The sequence below is a fragment of the Scyliorhinus canicula genome, chromosome 8, assembly GCF_902713615.1.
Source record: "Scyliorhinus canicula chromosome 8, sScyCan1.1, whole genome shotgun sequence".
NCBI classification, from domain to species: Eukaryota; Metazoa; Chordata; class Chondrichthyes; order Carcharhiniformes; family Scyliorhinidae; genus Scyliorhinus; species Scyliorhinus canicula.
In genome coordinates this window covers 30,033,223-30,047,509 of record NC_052153.1, presented here as the reverse complement: position 1 = coordinate 30,047,509, position 14,287 = coordinate 30,033,223, and positions in this window count along the sequence as shown.

The window sequence follows — 14,287 nt, the reverse complement described above, 5'->3', positions numbered from 1 at the left end:
GACTCCCTGCGGGAGCAACTCCTCAAAATCAAACATTTGACCCTCTCCGTCGCCATCTAAACGTGTGTTGTCCATGAGCATGCCAGGAATCGATCCGTCACCAGGCTGTGTGAACAGGGCGACTTCATTTGCCACATTGAAGCACAGGTGCAGCTGTGTGCCAGCAACCTCCCAGCCACTGATGAACGAGTTATACAAATATGTGAAGAAACTGCCAAAGATCCCCTACTGCAGCGCGTGATGAAGCACCTCGCCCATGGCTGGCAAAAGGGTTACCTGAGGGTCGAGAAATGTCGACGCAGAGCTTGGCAGGCAGTTTACTGGCCTGGCATTAGCCAGGACATTGCCAACACAGTCCTCAACTGCACAACATGCCAGAAATTTCAACCAGCTCAGCGCAAGGAAACATTGCAATAGCACGTGATCGTGACCTCTCCGTGGTTCAAGGTGGGGACAGACCTCTTTCACACCAATGGGCATAATTACGTGCTCCTGGTCGACTACTTCTCCAGCTACCTGGAAGTGGTGGAACTGTCAGACCTCACGTCCAAGTCCGTCATGAAAGCCTGCAAAAAGATGTTTGCCAGGCATGGGATACCACTCACGGTAATGGGTGACAACGGTCCATGTTTCTACAGCCAAGAGTGGTCCGACTTTGCACGATCCTCCCTCTTTAGTCATGTTACATCCAGTCCCCATTATCCACAATCAAACGGGAAGGCCGAGAAAGGGTTCCATATTGTCAAGTGGTTGCTGTGCAAGGCTGCAGACTCAGCCTCGGATTTCAAACTGGCGCTATTGGCAAAGAGGGCAAGCCCTCTGTCGACTGGTTTGTCTCCGGCGCAGTTGCTCATGAACCGCAACCTGAGAACGACTGTTCCAGGCATCCATGTTCCCGACCTTGACCACCTCTGGTGCTGCAGAATGTGCAGCGTTCCAGGGACCAGCAAAAGATCACATATATATGATCATGCCACGGATCTGCCTGTGCTGGCTCCAGACGATGTTGTTCGCGTTCAGCTGCCTGAGGGAGGTTGGTCATCCCCAGCTGTTGTCGTCAGACAGGCTGCTCCCAGGTCTGTCGTTGCCCAAATGGCTGATGGCTCCATTTTACGGCGCAACAGGAGGGCGCTGCGTAAAGTTCCCTGCCCATCACCAGACCGCACCTTTCCGCATGTCATCAGCTTCCTCTGGACGTCTTGCACCACAAGGCCACCGATCTGGCAGCGATCCCACCTGTCCACAAGGCCACCGAGATGGCAGCCATCCCACCTGTCCAGGTGCCGGCGTTCCCCCCTCCACCTCTGCGGCGATCAACAAGAATTTGTCGCCCACCACAAAGACTGAATCTATAGACTTAAATCTTATAAATTTTGTTCAGTTTGCTCTGTATCTGCACGATAGACACCTTCCCATGTACATATGTTCATTCATTCCCCACTTGTACATAGTTATGCATGCATATACAGCCACGTCCCAAAATTTATTTTAAAAGGGGGAGATGTCATAACAACCAGTCATGCATATCATGAGATGCAGACAGGCAATGATTGACACACAGGATAACCAGTGAACACACACAACACAGAACAACCAATCACCAGACAGGACACCATAAAGCCCACAGGGCATTAAGGCTTTCTCTCTCTCACAGGACACAGCTAGGGAGATAGTCACAGTGCACAGGCCAATGAACATCATCACCATGTGGTAGAGAGCTCGTCTGGTCAAGCAAGTAGGAGGTTATCAGTTAGGTTTATAGAGTGTCAACCCACAGCAAATTATGTACAGCAATCAACAGGTTCAATAAAACAGTGTTGGACCATCTCCTGTGTCAGCAGCCTGTTTTTCATTTTACTGCATCCAGTTGCAGTCGATGTTAGACCAGCACAGATAACACATCACGGTACCAGAGAGAATTTAACTGTAACGAACCTACCTCGAGTGAATCTGCATACGACTTGCAGGTTATGGATGTGAGCACTGTGAGCCGACAGGAGACAGACTATAGCATAGATTGAGAGGCACCAGAGCGCAGCTCACAGAGGGTTATCATCACCCTCCTACCTTGTATAGTGACCCGCTGGCAGTGCCGACACAGGCCGATCACCCTGGAGGATGTAACACAGACCATTGGGGGTGGAACAGGGCGATTGGAAGGGCGGAGAGGTGGCGAGGAATGGCTGTGGGAATGGTGGGGGGAGGGCGGTCCGGGAGACAAGAAGGGAGTAACGGGTCGAGAGGGGCGGTGTATAGGAGGGGGGGAGGGGGGGGAGATGATGGATGAAGCCACATCCAATGAGAAGCAGGCAAGGATGAGGGCCTCCATGGCTCTCCAGGCATGCCGATTCCTCGTGGCCATTACCTGACCTCCATCCTCCCTGGCTTGTCCTCCAGCCACTCCTGATCTTGCTCCTCCTCATCCTCCTCTGACGTGGTTGCCCTGATGCTGTGTCAAGTTGTGGAAGGCACAACAGATCACCACAAATCCTCTGGGGGAGGGGAGGGGGGGGTGTACTGGAGTATACCACCAGAGTGGCCAAGGCATCGGAACCGTATTTTAGGCAGTCTGATACACCGCTCAATGACAACCTGGGTGACCACCTGGGCCTCATTATATCTGGTCTTCGCATTGGCCACCGGCCGCTGCACTGGGCTCATTAGCCAGGATCAAAGCCTTAACCCCCAAGAGCCAACCAGTCATTCTGGGGTGTCCGACTGCCCCGGGATGCAGCTGTCATGTACATTCCTGGGAAGCGTGCACACACGTGCATGATCTTGAGATGGTGGTCACAGAATAAAGGGGACTCCCAGACTTCCCAGTGCGCGCAAGAAGACATGCATGCCATCTGTTACCTCCTGGACCTGGGGCATCCCGGTGATGGCGGAGAATCCTGCTGGGCATCTTGTTGGGCTTGGTCAAGGTCAAAGTTTATACAGTCAGCTTCCCGGGCAAACAGGGCATTCCTAACTTCACAGATACACTTGTGGGCTGTTGACTGGTATACGCCCGGTACAACACGGATGTTATATAGAACATAGAACATAGAACATTACAGCGCAGTACAGGCCCTTCGGCCCACGATGTTGCACAGTCCTGTGAAACCCTTCTAAAGTCCCTCTACACTATTCCCTTATCGTCCATATGCCTATCCAATGACCATTTGAATGCGTTTAGTGTTGGCGAGTCCACTACTGTTGCAGGCAGGGCATTCCACGCCCTTACTACTCTCTGAGTAAAGAACCTACCTCTGACATCTGTCCTATATCTATCTCCCCTCAATTTAAAGCTATGTCCCCTCGTGTTGGACATCACCATCTGAGGGGAAAGGCTCTCGATGTCCACCCCCTCTAATCCTCTGATCATCTTGTATGCCTCAATTAAGTCCCCTCTTAACCTTCTTCTCTCTAACGAAAACAGCCCCAAGTCCTTCAGCCTTTCCCCATATGATCTTCCCTCCATACCAGGCAACATTCTTGTAAATCCCCTCTGTACCCTTTCCAATGCTTCCACATCCTACCTATAATGTGGCGACCAGAACTGCACACAATACTCCAAATGCGGCCGCACCAGAGTTTTGTACAACTGCAACATGACCTCATGGCTCCGAAACTCAATTCCTCTACCAATAAAAGCTAACACACCGTACGCCTTCTTAACAACCCTCTCAACCTGGGTGGCAACTTTCAGGGATCTATGGATATGGACACGGAGATCTCTCTGCTCGTCCACACTACCAAGAATCTTACCATTAGCCCAGTACTCTGCCTTCCTGTTATTCCTTCCAAAATGAATCACCTCACACTTTTCTGCATTAAATTCCATTTGCCACCTGTCAGCCCAGCTCTGCAGCTTATCTATGTCCCTCTGTAACTTGTAACATCCTTCTGCACTGTCCACAACTCCACCGACTTTAGTGTCATCTGCAAATTTACTCACCCATCCTTCTACGCCCTCCTCCAGGTCATTTATAAAAATGACAAACAGCAACGGCCCCAAAACAGATCCTTGTGGCACACCACTAGTAACTGGACACCAGTCAGAGCATTTCCCATCAACCACCACTCTTTGTCTTCTATCAGCTAGCCAATTTCTGATCCAAACCTCTAAATCACCCTGAATCCCATGCCTCTGTATTTTCTGCAATAGCCTACCGTGGGGAATCTTATCAAACGCTTTACTGAAATCCATATACACCACATCAACTGCTTTACCCTCATCCACCTGTTTGGTCACCTTCTTGAAGAACTCAATGAGGTTTGTGAGGCACGACCTACCCTTCACAAAACCATGTTGACTATATCATGCCCTGTATATAAAGACAACAGGAAAAAGAGAGTCCATCAAAACGTCAATTGGGTCCGGAGACCTCTGAGTTTACTGGATCTTCGTAGCCCGGGCGCTGGCTAATGTAGCACAGACCTAGAAGGTGGTGGCACAGTCACAGAGTGATGTGGCGCAATCTCAGAGAGAAGTGGTACACTCCCTGTGCTCCATGGTTGCGAGCATCAAAACCCTGGTGGGAATGGGAGCGGGCCTCCAGGCCTGCCATGCCAGCTGGTGGGTGGGGGGCCTCAGTGGTTAGCATTGCTCGCAGCCCATCCAATGGAGTAGCCCGGGCACCCCGAGGGAGGAGGAGGTGAAGGGACCCATGCGGGTGACTCCCGCAGGGGAGGTGTAGGAACTACCACTCAACCACACCCCTATTCGCTGTATGAGCATCATTGTAGCGATTCTCTGCGTCGGTTTGTGGCCTCTGGACCTGGGGTATCTCAGCGTTGATGGTGGACCCCAGGGCATCCTGGTTGGTTAGGTCCACATTGAAATAGATGTATTGTGCCAACTGGGCATATCGGGCCTCTGTGACGGAGTGGATGCACAAGTGCATCGAGCTCTGTTAGATCCCAGACAGGCCCCACTTGGCGCCTGGAAGGTCCTCGAGGCGTAAAGGTTTACGGCGCCCATCAACTTGAAAGTCACTGCGAGTGGATGTCTTCACCCCATATCCCCGCGGTGCCAGGTGTACCATGATCTGGCAGATATGTTGCACTGTCCCCCTGCTCAGTCGGAGTCTTCGACAGCATTTCCCATTTGACAGGTCCTTGAACGACAGACTCTACCGGTACACACAAGGCCTCATGCGGTGTGTCCTTAGCACCTCCTGCTCAGCCTGTTCCACAGCTGGCTCCCATCCTCACTGGCTGCCTCCTGTCCCTCTGGTGCAGGCCCTGCTGCTTCCGGGTCCTCCCTGAGCAGCTCCAGCGCGTACTGCCTCAGTGTATCCCTCAGGGCTGCGGCGATTAGGATGAAAGGCACCATTCTTGATTCAATTCTGAAGTTCATTGTCTGCAGGGGGTGAAAGTCAGTCATGTTATCATGGTGTGTACCCCTGTGCCCAACGACGTCTACACGGGCTACACGGTAGTGCAAGTCTGCACTGCAGCCCTTGCTCCTACATGTCTCCCTCTCCCCGCCCCTTCCTTCCCATCCCCACATCCATACCTGGCCGTTCTTCCTTGCACTGTGTGCTTCACGCCCCTGGCCCTGTCGGTGCAAGGCAATGTGGGGGCCTCTGGCACCCTTCTCTGCTGCCAGTGGTACCATTGGCTGTTGCTACCCATGCCAGAGTAACGCTCCACGGCCTCCATACAGTGTCCTCCTGCAGAGGCTACTGTGGCTGCTGCCCTTGGGTGGGCCGCATGCTGTCCCGCCATCGGGTGGCAACCGGTTGGGTGGGAAGAGTTGGTGGGGTGGAGGAGGAGGGTGAGGGCTGGGCATATACCGCAGGTGTCATTCTGCACAACCACAGGCCACAGTGGGCAGTGCGGTGAGCAGAAACCTGGCTGCCTTGCAGGCTGCGGTAATGGCAGTCCATGCCTGGGTGCCCCTGTCCCGTTTGGAGTCACCCCAACCCTCCAGCCCATATCCTGGTCACTCCCCACCAGTCTGTCACTCTCCGCTGCCCCCAGCCCCAGGGTCTGGCAGAAATTCCCCCCCCTCAGCCAGCCCTCTCAACGGCAGGACCAGCAGCCCACCGTCATGCCTGTGCATGTCCTACCTCCGCTCTCTCCCTCATCGGCCAAGGTTTCCTAATTTTTGAAAACACAGAGGAAACTCGCCATCAGTAATAATTCCCGGCCGAGGCTGAGCATTGCGGAAGCCCTGGAGAATACCAGGTCAGGCCGGTTAATGATATGCAGACAGTGTTTACTCTACTTGTGGGGTAGAACGCATTGACGCTGCTGTCGCGGCACCAGAGCATGGCATTCTGGCGTGCGCCAGCCACGATTTTGGCTTCACAACCGATTCTCCACCCAATTTCCCTTTCTTAACTTTGGTGTCGGCCGACAGAGAATCCCGCCCATGGAATACATTGGAAGACTGGTTCAGTATCAGGCTAAACTTCTGTATTCATCAACTATAGTTCATGTCATTTTGACAACAGCCTCTGGAATCCATAGACCACTTTGCAGATATAGAGAAAAGGTACAACCATCTTTTTCAAACACACAGTTCATCATCAGAATTGTTGACTTGATGATCGCAAAAGCTGAAAGATAAGCCCAATATATGGAGCGTCGAAGAAGTACTCAAGAATGGGTGCAAGTACAAAGTGATCCTTGCAGGTCGACAAAGCCTCCAGGTCCTAACTACCACACCTGATTGTTGATGTACTGACAAGAACACCCAAACTTAGCAAAAGTATTACCATTGCATACATCAAGTTAATACCCAGTTTTCCAGCAATTCGCAAGAGCAACGGCTGATGTAGCCACAAAAAGCTGTGCACTGATTCAAACATACAGTACACAATAGGTATTCTCAAACAATAGAAGCATGTACATAAGTGATTGACAAACACTTGAGAAATTGACCATATGCATGATGAGACGAAGAGTGGGGAACATATGTTTTACACCATCAATCTCATGAAATACATAGATGCCATCAAATCGTCTGAAGGGTTTGCCAAGATTTCGAATTATGTGCCCTAAGAAAGGTGCTAATTATTTGATATTAGCCAATATTGACACAGGTGCAAGTGCCAATATACTCTCTCTCTCTGCATTCTAAAATATATGTATCAGTTGATGTGAAAGCCCATGGCAAAACTTGCTGCTGGGCAAATTTCAACAGACAAAAATTCCATGTGCACGATCCATAGTTCAGCAGGGAAAATACAATAAATCCTCCTGGATGTCATAGATGTTCTACTAGTTGAAACTAAAGGCCCAGTGATTGTAGGTCTATTGACACATTCACAATAGTGACTATCTATAGAATCAGTCAGAGTTACATGGCAGATCATGTCAGTTCATGAACTAACAATGGAATATCCACAATATCTTGGCAGTTTAAAGTAAGCCACATCATTACAGGAGAATGCAAGTCCTTCAATTGATCCACCACGTAAGTGCAGCATTCATTTACAAAACATAATGAAACTCGAATTAGGCAAAATGGAGAAAGACTGAATCATTAGAAAAGTACAAGAACACACCACTTCGTGCTGTGCAATCACATGTCATAAAGAAAGATGGATCATTGAGAATATGCCTCAATCCACAACATTTAAGTGCAACTTTGAAATGTTGTCCTTGCAAAATACCCACATTAGAAGAGTTTAAAGGTGTAAAATTCTATTTGAAGCTCGATGCTAAGTATGACTGCTGGTCAGTATATCTCACAGTCAGTCCAAAGAGCTGACAAGAGCTTTTGTACCCCATTCGGATGATATTTTTTTCAATGAGTTTCTTCTGGGCTATTAGTCAAAATCTGTTTTCAGATCACATGGATCGCATTACATGCAATGTGTCTGAATGCATCTGTATTACTGAGGATATTGCTGTTGTGGGAAGAACAAACCAAGAACATGACCATGATCTGCATTTATTGATGCTGGTGGCGCATTAAGAAGGATTGGCGTTCAACAATCTGAAATGTGCCATCAATGTGCAACAGATCAATTTCTTTGGTTCCATTGATTCCCACACTAGCTTATGTTCCCATTAAATTAAAATAAAGAATATTGATGTCATGCCAATCCTCAAGATAGGGACAATTTTCAGAGATGTCTAGGGTCTTCAATTTCATGTTTCTATAGGTTGCACATTTTGCTCAAAAATTGTCATCACAAAGTTGAGAAAGAATGTGCTTTTCCAGTGGCACAAAGATGTCCAATACCTATTTGAAGCAATGAATTAGTGATCATCACAAGCATCAATATAGCAATTTTATGTTCCTTGGAGTTAGATGTCTCACTGAAAGATCTGGGAGCATGCAAACTGCAAAAGGGGAAACTGCATTTGTTTCAAAACTGCTGTCTGTACCGCAATCTAATGTCTCCAACATCGAATTGGAAACATAAATTTTTGGAATCATGTGTTTTCATACTTGTCTATTTGGCAAAGGATTTATGGCAGAGACCAACTATAATTCACTGGAGATGACTTGGTAAAAATCATTGACCAGTGCACCGCCAAGATTGTAATGTCTCTTGACAAAGATTCAGGGTTACAATTGTGAGAAGGTATATCCTTGAATCTATATGTTGAATGTATTGAAGATGTTCTACAAATTGATCTGGTACATTTTGTAGATCACAAATGCCCGCAGCTACAAGAAGAAACAGCGAAAGATTCAGCACTACAGGCAATGTTGAAAACTATTATCAAAGAATGGCCTGACTCAATTCAGCATGTGCACAAACAAGTGCTACCATTTTGGCCTTCATCGGACAAGCTAGCGATCCAACGGGAAGTCATTTTTAAAGTTAGGTGAGAGCACATACACAGAGCTCTGCAGCTGATGTCTTGAAGCTTTCTATCTATGTATATAGTCCAACTTGGGAACAGGCCATACTGGACCTGGTGTTGTGGACCAGGTGGTTGAAGTTTCAGTCGGGGATTACTTTGGGAATAGTGATCACAATTGCATACGTTTTAGAATACTCATGGACAAAGACGAGAGTGGTCGAAAGGAAGAGTGCTAAATTGGGGGAAGGCCAACTATACCAAAATTCGGCAGGAGCTGGGGAATGTGGATTGGAGCAGCTGTTTGCAGGTAAATCCACATTTGATATGTGGGAGGCTTTTAAAGAGAGGTTGATTAGAGTGCAGGGCAGACATGTCCCTGTGAAAATGAGGGATAGAAAACGGCAAGATTAGGGAACCATGGATGACAAGTGAAATTGTGAGACTAGCTCAGAGGAAAAAGGAAGCATACAGAAGGGGCGGAATTCTCCGCTCCCACGCAGGGTGGGAGAATCGTGGGAGGTCCGCTCTCGCACCTCCCGCGATTCTCCCCCCCCCCCCCCCCCCCGCAAAATGGTGTGTCGCGTTTTGCGGCACGCCGCTCGGAGAACCGGATGGGCCAAGCGGCCTGCCGTTCGCGACCGTTCCGTTTCATGACGCCGGCAACCACACCTGGTAGCTGCCGTCGTGAACACGGCGTGGAATGCCCGTTTGGGGCTTGTGGAGGGCATGGAGGGGACTGAGCACCACGACCGTGCTCGGGAGGGGACAGGCCCGCGATCGGTACCCACCGATCGTCGGGCCAGCGTCTCAATGGAACGCACTCTTTCCCCTCCGCTGCCCCGCAAGATCAAGCCGCCACGTCTTGCGGGGCGGCGGAGGGGAAGACGGCAACCGCACATGCGCGGGTTGGCGCTGGCCAACCCACGCATGTGCGGCTGACGTCATTAGGCGTGTCGGCCGCGTCATTCTCGGTGCGCCGGGCCTTGACGCCAGCGACAAGGTCCCGCGGCCGAGTTTCCCGACACTGCCCTCCTAGCCCCCTGGCGGTGCGAGAATAGGGGGCCAGGAGAGGCCTCCGGCGCCGTCGTGAACCTCTCCGGGTTTCACGACGGCGTTGGGCCTTTGGGAGAATTCCGCTCAAGGTCTAGGCGACTAAAGACAGACGAAGCTTTGGAAGAATATCAGGAATGTAGAACCAATCTGAAACGAGGAATCAAGTGGGTTAAAAGTGGTCATGAAATATCTTTAGCAAACAGGGTTAAGGAAAATACCAAAGCCGTTTATCCATATATAAGGAGCAAGAGGGTAACCAGAGAAAGGATTGGCCCACTCAAGGATGAAGGAGGAAATTTATGCGTGGAGTCATGCGTGGGCGAGATTCTTAACGAGTACTTTGCATCAGTGTTCACCGAGGAGAGGGACATAACGGATGTTGAGGTTAGGGATAGATGTTTAATTACTCTAGGTCAAGTCGACATAAGGAGGGAGGATGTGTTGGGTATTCTAAAAGGCATTGAGGTGGACAAGTCCCCAGGTCCGGATGGGATCTATCCCAGGTTACTGAGGGAAGTGAGAGAGGAAATAGCTGGGGCCTTAACAGATATCTTTGCAGCATCCTTGAACACGGGTGAGATACCGGAGGACTGGAGAATTGCTAATGTTGTCCCCTTGTTAAGAAGGGTAGCAAGGATAATTCAGATAATTATAGACCAGTGAGCCTGACATCAGTGGTAGGGAAGCTGTTGGAGAAGATACTGAGGGAGAGGATCTATTCACATTTGGACGAAAATGGGATTATCAGTGATAGGCAACATGGTTTTGTGCAGGGAAGGTCATGTCTTACTAACTTAATAGAATTCTTTGAGGAAGTGACAAAGTTGATTGATGAGGGAAGGGCTGTAGATGTCATATACATAGAACATAAAACATTACAGCGCAGTACGGGCCCTTCGGCCCTCGATGTTGCGCTGACCTGTGAAACCATCTGAAGCCTATCTGACCTACACTATTCCATTTTCATCCATATGTCTGTCCAGTGACCACTTAAATGCCCTTAAATTTGGCGAGTCTACTACTGTTGTAGGCAGGGCGTTCCACACCCCTACTACTCTCTGAGTAAAGAAATTGCCTCTGACATCTGTCCTATATCTACCACCCCTCAATTTAAAGCTATGTCCCCTCGAGTTGTTCATCACCATCCGAGGAAAGAGACTCTCACTGTCCACCCTATATAACCCTCTGACTATCTTATATGTCTCTATTAAGTCACCTCTCAGCCTTCTCCTCTCTAACGAAAAGAACCTCAAGTCCCTGAGCCTTTCCTCGTAAGACCTTCCCTCCATACCAGGCAACACCCTTGTAAATCTCCTCTGAACCCTTTCCAAAGCTTCCACATCCTTCCTATAATGTGGTGACCAGAACATGGACTTCAGTAAGGCATTCGATAAGGTTCCCCATGGTAGGCTGATGGAGAAAGTGAAGTCTCATGGGGTCCAGGGTGTACTAGCTAGATGGATAAAGAACTGGCTGGGCAACAGGAGACAGAGAGTAGTAGTGGAAGGGAGTTTCTCAAAATGGAGAACTGTGACCAGTGGTGTTCCACAGGGATCCGTGCTGCGACCACTGTTGTTTGTGATATACATAAATGATCTGGAGGAAGGTATACGTGGTCTGATTAGTCAGTTTGAAGATAACACTAAGATTGGTGGAGTAGCAGATAGTGAAGGGGACTGTCAGAGAATACAGCAGAATATAGATAGATTGGAGAGTTGGGTGGAGAAATGGCAGATGCAGTTCAGCCCGGGCAAATGCGAGGTGATGCATTTTGGAAGATCCAATTCAAGAGCGAACTATACGGTAAATGAAAAAGCCCAGGGGAAAATTGATGTACAGAGAGATCTGGGTGTTCATTTCCAGTGTACTCTGAAAGTGGCTGCGCAGGTCGATAGAGTGGTCAAAAAGGCATACGGCATGCTTTTCTTCATCGGAAGTGGTAGTGAGTACAAGAGTTGGCAGGTCATGTTACAGTTGTATAAGAGTATGGTTTGGCCACATTTGGAATACTGCGTACAGTTCTGGTCGCCACATTACCAAAAGGATGTGGATGCTTTGGAGAAAGTGCAGAGGAGGTTTACCAGGATGTTGCCTGGTATGGAGGGCGCTAGCTATGAAGAGAAGTTGAGTAGATTAGGATTATTTTCATTCGAAAGACGGAGGTTGAGGGGGCACCTCATTGAGGTCTACAAAACCATGAAAGGTATAGACAGGGTGGATAGCAAGAAGCTTTTTCCCAGAGTGGGGAACTCAATTACTGGGGGTCACGAGATCAAGGTGAGAGGAGAAACGTTTAAGCGAGATATGCATTGAAAGTTCTTTATGCAGAGGGTGGTGGGTGCCTGGAGCGCATTGCCGGCAGAGGTGGTAGAGGCGGGCACGATAGCGCATTTAAGATGTATCTAGACAGTTACATGAATGGGCTGGGAGCGGAGGGATACAGATCCTTAGAAAATAGGCGACAGTTTTTGATAGAGGATCTGGATCGGCGCAGGCTTGGAGGGCCGAAGGACCTGTTCCTGTGCTGTAATTTTTCTTTGTTCTTTATATCGGTTCTGATGTGCCTCGTCTCATAAATGAACCACCTCCATGTTTACCCAATCTCGTAGAATAATCGGTCCCTTTCCATCATTATAATGCCACAACATTCCTGACTCCCCAAAGCTTGTTCCATCATCTTTAAGGCACAAGTCAGGAGTGTGATGGAACACCCTCCACTTGCCTGGAAGAGTGCAACTCCAACAACACTGAAGAAGCTGTACATCATCGAGGACAAAGCAGCCTGCTTGACTGGCACCTCACCCACGTAATGGCAGCCGTGAGTACCACCTACAAGATGTACTGCAGCAACTTACCAAGGCTCCTTCAGCCACCCCTTCCAAACCCGCAACCTCTACCGCCAAGAACAGGACTGTCCAACCTTTTTTGCAGCAGTTCAGCCGAATTATGGAACCTTGAACAATGCAACGGTGCCTTAATTGTATTAAAGTGACAGCCATGAGTTTTGTGGGATTTGAATCTGGAACCTTGTAATTTAGAGGGAAGACAGCTACCAACTGAGCCATGGCTGACATATCTGATTTCCATGTGTGCATACTCGACACAATGAGTAGTACTAGAGGCAGAGGATCGTGGCTGCATGGATTCTGTATGGCAGCGGATAGAGATCAGACCCTGTTAACCTCCTAGCCCATTCTTCAGTTACTGAGTAGATTTCTTCCACTGACACAAACTTAAGATTTTTTTTTTTAACCTTATTTTATTGCAAGTGGACAGACATATGTGCGCCTTTTGAATGTCTTGCCTCTATCCAGGTCAAATTAACTTTTAAATACAATTCAGAGTATTAACGTTTGGATTTTCACATTCATTTCATTCAGCACCCTTTGTAAAACTGTTGGTTTTAATATTATAGTTTATTTCATGTTTACATTTTTAAATTTTCCAACGTGTTTACAATGTGATCCAAATGTAATCAGATCATATTTTATTGTTTGGTAATTATTGATTTATTTATTTTTAATTTAAAGTACCAAATTTTTTTTTTCCAATTAAGAGGCAATTTAGCGTGGCCAATCCACCTACGCTGCACATCTTTGAGTTGTGGGGATGAGACCACACATACACGGGGAGAATGTGCAAACTCCACACGGGCAGTGACCCGGGGCTGGGATCGAACCTGGGGCCTCAGTGCCGTGAGGCAACAGTGCTAACCACTGTGCTACCGTGCTGCCCCTGGTATTGTTTGGTAATTATTATAACCTCCCCCAAAGGATGGAGTCCACATCAGGTTGCAGGATAAACAGGAGGTTTATTTAAGTTTGTTACAGAGACTTCCATGCAAGCTACTCCTCCGAGCGGCACGGTAGCATTGTGGATAGCACAACCGCTTCACAGCTCCAGGGTCCCAGGTTCGATTCCGGCTTGGGTCACTGTCTGTGCGGAGTTTGCATGTTCTCCCCGTGTGTGCGTGGGTTTCCTCCGGGTGCTCCGGTTTCCTCCCACAGTCCAAAGACGTGCAGGTTAGGTGGATTGGCCATGCCAAATTGCCCTTAGGGTCCAAAAAGGTTAGGAGGGTTATTGGGTTACGGGGATAGGGTGGAAGTGAGGGCTTAAGCGGGTTGGTGCAGATTAGATGGGCTGAATGGCATCCTTCTGCACTGTATCTTCTATGAGTGTAGTTTATGTTAATAATTAATTGTGTATTATTGAGGAGTATGTGTCAAATCCAAATTAGTAGTGCTAATAAATTTATAGCTTTGTTCAAGTTCAAGCTATTTTTTGGTCTTGACACGACACAGATTTCATGGACATTTATGACATCAAAACAGGCAGCGCACCTGGACCACTTCTGATACTGTTAAGGCGCCACATGGAACACAATCGATTCTAATGAGAAATGATGCCAAATTCGCTGGTTTCGTGATTGACACTCAGGAGGCTGACAAGCTGCAGTCGCATATACACACTTCACTCC